This window comes from Mauremys mutica, chromosome 8, assembly GCF_020497125.1.
Source record: "Mauremys mutica isolate MM-2020 ecotype Southern chromosome 8, ASM2049712v1, whole genome shotgun sequence".
In the NCBI taxonomy this organism is placed as follows: domain Eukaryota; kingdom Metazoa; phylum Chordata; order Testudines; family Geoemydidae; genus Mauremys; species Mauremys mutica.
In genome coordinates this window covers 48,266,597-48,278,972 of record NC_059079.1, presented here as the reverse complement: position 1 = coordinate 48,278,972, position 12,376 = coordinate 48,266,597, and positions in this window count along the sequence as shown.

Here is a 12,376-nt window from a genome sequence, read left to right as displayed (position 1 = left end):
CTTTATATCGATATAAAGGGCTCTTTAAACTGATTTCTGTACTCCTCCCCGACGAGAGGAGTAGCGCTGAAATCGGTATTGCCATGTCGGATTAGGGTTAGTGTGGCCGCAAATCGACGGTATTGGCCTCCAGGCGGTAACCCACAGTGCACCATTGTGACCGCTCTGGAAAGCAATCTGAACTCGGATGCACTGGCCAGGTAGACAGGAAAAGCCTCGCGAACTTTTGAATTTCATTTCCTGTTTGCCCAGCGTGGAGCTCTGATCAGCACAGATGGCGATGCAGTCCCAAATCCAAAAAGAGCTCCAGCATGGACCGTACAGGAGATACTGGATCTGATTGCTGTATGGGGAGACAAATCTGTTCTATCAGAGCTCCGTTACAGAAGACGAAATGACAAAGCATTTGAAAAAATCTCCAGGCTATGATAGACAGAGGCCACAGCAGGGACTCAGCACAGTGCTGTGTGAGAAGCGTAACGGAAAGCCAAAGAATCAAATGGACGCTCAGGGAGGGGGGGGAACTAGGGGGTACTGAGGACTCCAGCTATCCCACAGTTCCCGAAAAACATTTGCATTCTTGGCTGAGCTCCAAATGCCTGAAGGGTCAAAAACATTTTCCCTGGTGTTTCAGGGTGTATGTCGTCAATTTTCACCCTTCCCCTCCCCCGAAAGAAAAGGAGAAAAAATCGTTTCTTGCCTTTTTTCAATGTCACCCTATGTCTACTGCATGCTGCTGGTAGACAGGGTGCTGCAGTGCTGAACACCAGCATCCCCTTCCCGGTGGCAGATGGTACAATATGACTGCTATCCATCATCATCATCATCAGCCCGTGAGTGCTCCTGGCTGGCCTCGGTGAGGTCGGCTGGGGGCGCCTGGGTAAAAATAGGAATGACTCCTGGTCATTCCCAGCAGATGGTACAAAAGGATTGGTAACCGTCCTCATCATAGCAGCTGGAGGCTGAGCTCCATCAGCCCCCCCCCCTTTCATGTCTAAAGAAAAGATTCTGTACTGCCTGGACTATCATAGCAGCGGGAGGCTGTGCTCCTCTCCCCCCACACCCTTTAATGTCCTGCCTGGACTATCATAGCAGCGGGAGACTGCCTCCCCATCATTTTATCTCACTAAAAGTCAGTGTTTCTTATTCCTGCATTCTTTATTACTTCATCACACAAATGGGGGGACACTGCCACGGTAGCCCAGGAGGGTTGGGGGAGGAGGGAAGCAACAGGTGGGGTTGTTGCAGGGGCACCCCCTAGAATGGCATGCAGCTCATCATTTCTGCGGGATCTCTGGGGCTCTGACACGGAGCGGCTGTGCTCTCTGGTTCTCTAGTACACTTTCCCCATATTCTAGGCAGGACTGACTCTATTTTTAGACAAAACATAAAGAAGGGAATGACCCAGGGAGTCATTGCCATTTTTGTCCATGCACCCCCGGCCGACCTCAGCGAGGCCAGCCAGGAGCACCCATGACAGCAGCAGACGGTACAAAAGGGTTGGTAACCATCATCACCAATTTCCAAATGCAAACAATGCAAAATGACTGATAACCATCATCTCATCGCCAATTTACAATGGCAGACGGTGCAATAGGGATGGGAATCATCTCTGCTACCTTGCAAAGGCAAATGAATGCTGCTGTGTAGCACTGCAGTACCGCCTCTGTCAGCAGCATCCAGTACACATACGGTGACAGTGACAAAAGGCAAAACAGGCTCCATGGTTGCCATGCTATGGCGTCTGCCAGGACAATCCAGGTGAAAAAGGGTGCGAAATGATTGTCTGCCGTTGCTTTCACAGAGGAAGGATTGAGTGACGACATTTACCCAGAATCACCTGTGACACTGTTTTTGCCCCATCATGCACTGGGATCTCAACCCAGAATTCTAATGGGCGGGGGAGACTGCGGGAACTATGGGATAGCTACCCACAGTGCAATGCTCCGGAAATTGACACTAGCCTCGGTACATGGACACACACTGTCGAATTAATGTGCTTAGTGTGGCCGCGTGCACTCGACTATACAATCTGTTTTAAAAAATCAGTTTCTGTAAAATCGGAATAATCCCGTAGTGTAGACATACCTTCAGACTTTGCACACAATGTAAAATTGGGTTGTACACTGAAATTCATGGGAACTTGTAAACTTACCTATTTGCAATATTTTTAACTTTGATCCCAAGCTATATTACAAGATTTTGCCTTCTGAATATCAGGATCGATTAATGTGACCTGTTAGGGTCATTTTACTCAGTCAGAAGTCAACTGCTGTCATTCTAAAGAAGAAATGCAGTGTTTCCCATACTGAAAAAGGACCACTGGGAGTATATGTGAGAGTTTCAAGCAGTACTGACAGCAGTAAAAGACACTCTTGCTGCTGCTTAGGTAGTTGTGGTAAAGCAGTGACCAAGTTGTCAAGATCTAATCTCCAACGTGCTATATATTGATTAGTTAGCTTTTTGTATGACACATACTGGCTCTTTACAATGGAGCTTCTTTTTATGGTAGTCTAAGTGCTGACAAGCTGAAAAATTGTTTTTTATCCCACTGGAAGACCAATAGAAGAATATTACAAGCAGAATATAAAAATAGTTTACTGTGAAAAGGGCGAAACTCAGCATTTTGGATGCTCTTTTCAATACAAGCCTTTCCACAATGAAGTACAGAGAATAGGAACTCTCCTTCTGTGAGGCCGTGTTCCAGGATATACTTCATCTCAGGTTTATGCAGGTGTATGAATATATATGTGTGCTAGAAACAGAACGGATTCCTTGCTCTTATTGTGATATGGTTATGCACATGCAAGAGTAGAAACATGCATGTGTTTGGCTGTACTTCTGGATGTGTCCAGCAAAACGCATTATGGTTAAATGTTCTATGTAAATTGTTGTGAGGTTCTCAGGTTTACTATGTGTAAATTCTGTCTTTTACTAAAGCTAACAGTTGAGAAAAATTGGAAATTAAAAAAAACTTAACACTTGGTATTGCCACCTGTAAAATTGATGTTTCTAGATAGTTGGGTAGAAAATTGCCTGTTGACAATAATTACAATGCAGTCTCATTGTATGTGTAAGTGATGTGCTCATATTCAATATATTGTCATGCTTCTCTTCACATTCATTGCCAGGGTTCCAAAATAAAGTTGAGTTTGTTAGTACTTACAATTTGGATTACACTAGCAGCTAGAGCCCCTGTTGTGCTAAGTGCTGTATATACACATACTAAGACCATCCCTGCCTTCTAGAGTGTACAGTCTAAATAGATAAAACAGACAAAGGGAAGGACAGGAACTATGCCATTTTAAAGATGGCAGATAGAACTTACATGATTAGCCAGAGCACCACCTGAAATCTGTCAGGAGTTGACCGCAGATCTTTCCAGTTCCAGTCTATCACCTTAACCACAAGGCAACCCTTTTTATGCTCACTGGCGAAAAAAAGAAAAACTTCTTGCCAAAGAACAATCCTTGCCTTGAGTGGCCAAGGCAATGCAAATGCTCAATGTAATGGGTAGTAGTTAACCAGAGGACTAGTATCACTTCCATGTTCCTGTGGTTGCCAGGTACCATTAGGTTCCAATTCCTGCTATTGAGCAAGCTATTACTAGTTCGCCAGAATCTAAGGGTAACTGTCAGGCAATTTATCTGTGCCATATGTAACTATGCAGTATTCTTAATCTTACCCTGGTCTGTCTGTCCTCTATGCTGTTTGCATAAACCCAATACGTGTATTATGTCTCGAATTTAGATGGTAAACGCTGCAGGATAGGGGTCACCATTTATTCTATACAATGCCTAGCATCATAAAGTCTTTGTAGAAATTGGGGTGTTTGGGTGCTATCATACAAACAAACAATTAGGACAGTACAAGAAGGTTGCTAAAGAAAATAATGTGAAATTAAGAAAGGGAAAATTTAGACTGAACAGCAGGGGAAATTTCCTACTGTGAAATTGTCAGGTTGTGAAATACTCTGCATGGGAAAGTGGTGACAAGCCAGTAGCAGGGCAGCTCTTCACAAAAGCCAGGCAGCTTTTTCCCCTAGGGGCTGGAGATAGACCTGCACTAGTAAGGGTACATCTACACTACCCGCCCGGGTCGGCGGGTAGCGTTCGACTTCTCGGAGTTCGACATATCGCGTCTCATCTAGACGCGATATGTCAAACTCCGAACGCGCTCCCGTCGACTCCGGAACTCACGGGGGAGCCGCGGACTTCGATCCCACGGCATCTGGACGGGTGAGTAGTTCGAACTAAGGTAGTTCGAGTTCAGCTACGCTATTTGCGTAGCTGAACTTGTGTACCTTAGTTTGACACACACACCCCCAGTGTAGACCAGGCCTAAGTTCCCCATCTCTGGACTTTGGCCTAGTCTATACTTAAAAATTAGATTGACTAAGCAATGTTACTCCAGGCTGTGAAAAATTTCACACCCTGAGCACTGTACTTTGGTTGACCTAGCCCCCAGTGTAGACACAGTGAGCCCAATGGATGAATTCTTCCATCAACATTACTACCTCTCAGAGAGATGGAATAACTCTGAGTGGATAAACCCCTTCTGTCAATGTAGGAAGTGTCTACACTATGGCACTACAGCTGCAGTGGCTGTAGTGCAGACATGCCCTTTACTAATTGCTGACACCAAGGTGAGAGTGGGGTTGACAGACGGGAAAGTGGGTGGTGAGGGGAAATGAGGTGTCAATGTGACACTTGTCCACCAGATAGACATATCAGCAGGTGGGGAAACTGAGGCAAAGGACTGACAAAAAATAATGTGGGAGTGGGAGTCTTACTTTCTGTATAAACATATAGTTGATGTATTGTTTAACCAAATTAGTATAGTGTGCCTTTCTCTCTCAATAAAGGTTTCTTTGTTTCATACACAGACCCATTTTTTGTGATGGGAGAAGTATTTCCCTAGCCTCTGTTTGCCAGAACCTGGGAATGGGCGACAGGGGATGGATCACTTGATAGTTACCTGTTCTGTTCATTCCTTCTGAAGCACCTGGAATTGGCCAGTGTCAGAAGACGGGCTGTTGGGCTAGATGGACCTTTGGTCTGACCCAGTATGACCATTAAGGAAAGCAATCTAGGTTCTTCCAGGTTTCTGGGCAGTAGCTTGAGCCAGTGCATTTGTTAATTTAAAGAGAAACTCCTAGATATTTGAGCCCAGCTCTTCTTGTTGTCAGTAACACCTGGCATAAGACACATGTTTAGAACACTTACAAATTATTTAGGGAAAGCACTGTGGTGTTCAATGGACAAATATTCTAATGTCTTACCTAAAAATTGATTAACACCTTGTCTACGCACGTAGGGGATTCACTGTAGAGAATGATCCTACAATGGCAGTCACGTGGATTCATTGATATAAGAGGTACCTTCTTTTCTAACATTTATCATTCTATATGTATTTGGCTCTTTAAATATTCTCCTCAGTCTTTTTGGCCTGGGTCAGTATCTGGTCTTTCCTTTGGAGACCTCTCACTCCCCTAAATACCGATACAGCCAAATGCATCTTCAGTTAGTATTTGTAAACACAACTCATTGTGCAGATTTTCTACAAGAATAGAATTTTAATGTGAAGAAAGATCTCATGACATACTTCATAGCTTTTTATTTTTTTGCACCATGATTTTTACAGTATGCCATGATAAAAGTACAGAGCTCTCGAGAGATTTACAGAATACCAAATTCTCATGGGTGGAAGGTGATTTGGGGGTCTAAAATCAGGGTCAAGGGTAAGACCTATATTATCTAATCTAAAACTGCATGTGATGGTAGTTCTCTGTGCTATGCTTCTCAAAATACTTGTACAAATCTTCAAGGTGAAAGTGTAGATGGCCAGGAAGATGATAGAAGAAAGCTATGGTCACTTTTAACCATTTTGTCAAAGTGAGAAATGGCTTATGAGAATTATAGCAGAATAAATACTTGTCAAAACTTCATCTTAAGAAAGAGCTTACAAATGACTGCAATTTGATATGGTCTGTTCTTTAGACAGGAACAGAATGAGGCTATGGGTATGGAACATCACACAGACTGTCTCAACAGTGCTCTTATCCTCACAATCTGAAAGCCAAAATTAATACTAAGTCACTGCTGGTATTCCAGCAAATGTTTGACACTCTGCCATAAAACATGAAGATGAGCATCTTAAAACCTTTGCCTTTACTTAATCATTGGGCTTGTACCATGATTTATGCCATCAATTTTGCAAGTGATGCCTTCAGAGGATATGGAGTATCCAGAAATATCTAATGCTACCAAATATGCTGATTTGCTTTTATTCTAAAACCAGATGCAGAAGCCCAGGACTATGACCTGGTGAAGATATTTCAGTAAATGACATTAAAATAAATACATAAGCTGGGGAAGGTCAGTGACTCATGAGTGATTTGTTCCAAGTAATGAACTGATATAAATTCAACACTCTCTATAACATGGATACATTTTAAACCTAGTTGGTAGACCTCTGGTAGTTTTCTCTTTTTCCAGCTTTCTGTTCATTTCAGAATAAGTGAAATGTTTGACTTTTATTTTCGTCTTGTTTAAAAGAAAAAATTTAAGTATTCACACTGATACTGACCAAAGTAAAGGGGCTTATAACTAAAATTAAGATTTTGTCACTATTATTTTTACTAAAAGTCACTGACAGGTTATAGGCAATAAACAAAAAATCACAGGACCCCCTGACTTCACCAAAAATAACTGGGAGGCAAAGCTAGGATGGTGGGGAGCAGGAATGACAGCTGGAGTCCCATGGGGTGGGACTGGCAGTCCTAGCCCCCCTGCCATGGTGTGTGTGGAGAGGACAGAGCCCTGTTCCTCCCACCATGGGGGGCACTGCCCCAGCTCCAGTGGGAGCATGTAGCCCCCACTCCAGAGCTCATAGGTGGCAGGTTTGTATAATTTTTGGTGGTGCCCCCCCCACACCCCCACCCTGTAAGCCGATATAAAATGAAGCTACAACGCGTCGGCACCACAAGATTACAAGAGTCAATTAAAATTGGAAAGAGAAGCAGCACTTGCCTGCTTCAATATACGGTATTATATTTTGTTGCACCTGTTTTGACAAAGTGGGAATGTTCTTAATGTTTTCTCTGAATACTGTGTGGATGCCTCAGTTTCCCCTGCAAGGTGCCAGCTGAAGATGTTGGGGACAAAGAAATCAGGTGGCCTCCTTGTCCGGAAGAGAGACAAAGGCCAGAGGAGGGAGTGTCAGTTTGGAGCTGGCTGGGGAAAGGGGGAGAAGCACAGAACTTGGGTCTAGGCTCCCCACCCTCCAATATGGACCTGACTGAGGGGTCCTGTTTTCTGTACCTACAAGCTCTGTTTTAGACTGTGATCCTGTCGTCTAATAAGCCTTCTGTTTTACCGGCTGGCTGAGAGTCACGTCTGACTGCAGAGTTGGGGTGCAGGGACCTCTGGTTGCCCCAGGACCTGCCTGGGCACACTCGCTGCGGAAAGTGCATGGTGTGGAAGGGCATGCTGAATGCTCCGAGGTCAGACCAGGAAGATGTAAGCTTCTTGCCCTGGAGACAGTATGCTCAGAGAGAGGAGGCTCCCCCAGAGTCCTGACTGGCTTTGTATGGAGTAGTTCCAAAGCATCCCAGCATCCCCTTCCACACCACGTGCTTCCCGGAAGTCCGCATAGGCACTGACACTCTCTCCTCTGGCCTTTGTCTCTTTTCCAGGCATTAGGAGGCCACCTGATCTCTTTGTTCTCCAACACCTTCAGTTGGCACCTTGCAGGAGAGCGTCCCAGGCCATCAGTTGCCCGGAGACAGGGTTTCGGCCATTCTCTGTGCAGACGGCATCACACTGGCACTCTAGGGCTATACCAACAATCACACACCCTTATCCCACCATCTAGATCCTTGAGAAATGCATAGCGGAAACTGAGGCACCCACACAGTATTCAGAGAAAACATTAAAAACATTCCCACTTTGTAACACCTGTACACTTTAAACGGTGTAAAATAATCAAGTATTGTGCTAAACACAATGATACTCCAAACTGGCCACCAAATTTAAGTTGCATGTTTTTCCCCTCAAGTGAGGGCTCTGGGGTGGGGCTCTGGATGAGGGGTTCACAGTGCAGGAGGGTGCTCAGGGTTGGGGTGCTGGGGGTGCAGGCTCTGGGGTGGGGCAGGGCTGGGGATAAGGAACAAGGAACTTGGGATGCAGACAGGCTGCCCCAAGGCTAGGACCAGAGAGGACTCCCCCTCCCCCCTTACTGGCAGCAGCAAGCTCCAGGGAAGGGACCCCTTCTCTCCCTCCTCCCCCCGCCCGGCAGCACACTCACTCTGCACCACAGTCACTGCACATGCTCCTAGGGACTCTCTCAGGTCCAGAAAGCCCACTCGCCGCCTCTGTGGTGGGTACCAGGGCGGGGGGTTGCTATCACGTGTGGCTTCCCCACCCCTGCTGCTGCCTGTGGGTGCCGGGGGGCTGGGGAGAGAGCTCCCAAGCACGTGTGTGCCTCCTTCCCCCTCCTCTCTCCCTCTTCCCCTCCCCCGGTGCTCCAAAAGGCTGCCCACTGCTGATCTCTATAGCCTTAGGCAGAAGCAGCACAAACAAGGGAGAGAGTCACTGGCTGTTTTCTTTCAGGCAGGGAAGCTCCGAGGCGGAGGCAGGGCCAGGGGAGAAACACAGCTCCAAATATTGGTGGAGCACAGCCCTCAGCCTTGAATATTCCTGGTGCTTGAGCACCTTGAGCCCGTATAACCTGCCATCCCTGCCAGAGCTGGCTGCAGCTGTGGGGCACACAGTCCCAGTTCCAACACCAGCCACATATGCACAGCCCTAACAGCAGCTGAGGGTTAGGGGAAACAGGGCCCTTGGAAGGCATGAGGGAGGCACACGGCCCCTGCTGCAGCCCGCCTCTGCAAGCCGTGGGGCAGAGGTGTATGGCCCTGGCTCAAGCTGCAGGGCTTGGGTGCATGGTCCTGGTTCCAGCCCCAGCTTCAGCCATTGAAGCTGAAGAAGTCACGGCAGTTCAGTAAAGTCACAGAATCCGTGACTGCTGTGACCTCCGTGACTAAATTGTAGCCTTACATATAACAAAATAATCTATATCTTTGTTGTCCTTCCACTATCTGAAACATGGCAAGCGAGAGTGTGGCAGGGAAAATAAAAATACATAGAGAGAGACCTTAGAGCCGACTGAATTACAAATAAGTCTCATTGGAAGAGAATATAAGGAAACAGCAAGGGTGGCAATGTTATTCTTAAAACGTGCTTTTTCTTGTTAAGCACACAGTCCACTGAAAGTTAATGGGACTTAGGCTCCGAAGCCATTTAGATTGCTATTGTCAAAGTAATGTGAAAGATATTCAAATACTATGGTGATGGGTGTCAGTCCAAAACCTTAATATAGTTGGATAAAACCAATATTTATCTTCACCCGTGTTTGATGCTTTGTTACAGTGGGTCATCGGATGATCAATGGGAGGGTTGCCTAAGCAAGCACTGCAAGACTGGGCCCTTCATGGGACTTCTGTATTTTATTTATATAAAATAATAAATTAGTCTTTTGTATAAAACATCAGAGGGGTAGCCGTGTTAGTCTGGATCTGTAAAATAACAACAAAGATTCCTGTGGCACCTTAAAGACTAATGGATGTATTGGAGCATAAGCTTTCGTGGGTGAATACCCACTTCGTCAGATGCATGTGTTTTGTTTAAAACAGTGGTTCTTAACCTTTCCAGACTATTGTACCCCTTTCAAGAGTCTGATTTGTCTTGCCAACCCCAAGTTTCACCTCTATTTAAGTTGATGTACCCCTGGAAGACCTCTGCATAGCCCAAGCAGTGTACCTCTGGTTGAGAACCACTGGTTTAAAGTAAGATAATGTGTATTTTATTTACAGAGAGTGTTTTCAATGCAAAAATACTGTACATTTCTAGCAAACAGGATGCAACTTCTTTTAATTTCTCTCTCGTTTATCTGATATGACTCTCCTATGCTGGCTAGAAGCCCTGTCTGATTTTCCATTATATTTATTTTATTTGTATGTTTGTTTTTCTTTCCAATATTTTTGAGAATTAGTCATTTGGCAATTAAAGAAGCCTTGTTGGTACCTTGCAATGCTCCAACTATAAATATTTGTGGATCTGTGGGCAAATTAGAATTTGTTTAGTTTAATTTATAATCATTTCCAGAAAGAATTAACTATCAGATGAATCCACATTTAATGGTTATTATAGTGGCCAGTAATACATGTCTTTACTTGCATGAACAGGCTTATAGATGTCAATAGGACCATTCTCCTAAAGACAGACTACCTGTGTGAGTAAGGTCTGGAGAATCCAGCCTCAAGTTGCCATTTTTGTCCTTGAAATTCCAGCTTTTTGTTAGTTCTTTTTTTTTAAATCTTGGTTAACGTGATTAGTGATTTTGAGTATCCAACTTGAGACACTTAAGGAGTCTTGATTTTTGGAAGGGTGGTGTTCAGCACTATCTGGAAGATCAGGCCTCTTTAAAGTGTACCTAGTTGGACTTTCAAAAATGGAGGCACTCAAAATCATTTTACTTTTGAGAATCCCAGACCCTTATTTGTTGAATGATAGTATATTTTAAATGTTGCTTGTTAGCACTTTTAGTATAAGAAGATCTGCGATAGCTTTCCTAACTTCTAAGGCCCGAAGAGACCACTTTGATTATCTAATCTGACCTCCTGTATAACTTCCTCAAAATAACTCCTAGTGCATAGCTTTTGAAAAACATCCAATCTTAATTTTAAAAAATTGTCAGTGATGGCGAATCCACTATGACCCCTGGTAAATTGTTCCAATGGTTAATTACTCACCATTAAAAATTAGGCCTTATTTCCCATCTGAATTCAACTTCTAGCCATTGAATTGTGTTGTACCTTTTTCTAGTTTGAAAAGCCCATTATTAAATATTTGTTCAGCAGGTACTTAGAGTGTAATCAAGTCACTCCTTAACCTTCTCTTTGTTAAACAGAATAGATTGAGCTCCTTGAGTCTATCACTATAAGGCATGTTTTCTAATCCTTTAATCTTTTTTGTGACTCTTCTCTGAACCGTTTATCCGATACGTCTTGAATTCTGGGCACCAGCACTGCACACAGTATTCTAGCAGTGGTTGTACCAGTGCCAAATATAAAGGTAAAATTGCCTCTCTACTCCTACTCAAGATTCCCCCGTTTCTTCATCCCAGGGTCACAATAGCTCTTTCAGCCACAGTGTCACACTAGGAGCTCATGTTGAGCTGATTAGCCATTGTTGTACAAATTGTCCCAGATCCATTATTTTACTTACTATCCTAGCCAAGATATTTCCACTGCTTTAGTTTCTGGGAGGCAAACACAGTGTATTATCATTCATTATTTAGAGCCATTTCTGTAAGAAACTTAAACATGTACATAACTTTAAGCACACGAGTAATCTCCTGGAAGTAAGTGAGACTACTCATCTATTTAAAGTTAGACGTATGTTTATGTAGTTTGCTGAATCAGGGGTTTATATAATAAGAGGTTTGCATCATGCTTTACAGAAAAAATAACACAAGATCCATATCCCAAGAATGTGAGGCCTTTATCCTGCTCCAACTGAAGTCAGTGGCAAAGCAATCATTGGCTTCAAAAGGAGTTGAATTAGGCCCTATAGTAAACAAGGGATTATAAACATTATGACAGATGGTGGCCTTGAGGTCTGGGACGGAGAAATAGTTTAAAAAAAAAGGGGGGGGGGGTAAGGGAAAATGAAAAATTTTAACTTGCTTATAAGTATCACATGTCAAATCTGTTCTCCTTAGGTTAAGCAATTGGTTTATATTTAGTAAAATATTAGGGTATTTAAATGTTGTTGAAGCTAATCTTCCAGTAATAACCAGGCTGATGTTCCTATGCAAATATCAGCAATCAGGTTTATTAGCTGATCATCTTCCCTAACTGAAAATAATGCCAATTATTATGTTCACTTAATTCATACAGATCTCTGCTTAAGCAGAGGAACACATTATGAAAGACTTGCTTTCCAATAGTTTATTTTTTCTATTGAAGTCACACAAATTATTTTTTGGAATCCATTTTAAATGCAAGGTTGTCCCATAATATACTATGTTCATGGGAAAGTGGATTAATGCTATTTCTCGAAAATGTTAGTTATTTCCTTCCTTGTGCAATTGTGAGAGGCAGAGAGCTTTCTTAAATTGATCTCAGCATTGTCTGGGTAATCAGTCTCCTTCTAGACTTCTTATTCTTCACAATTTCCTTAACTTTTTCCTCAAACCAATAAATAATTCATGGTACTTTTTTTACACCTGAACTGTGGCACCACTCCTTCTCCCAGAGTCCCTGCCCTCACGCTGCCCCTCCCCCCACAGCTCTGTCCCCTTCCCCTGTTGC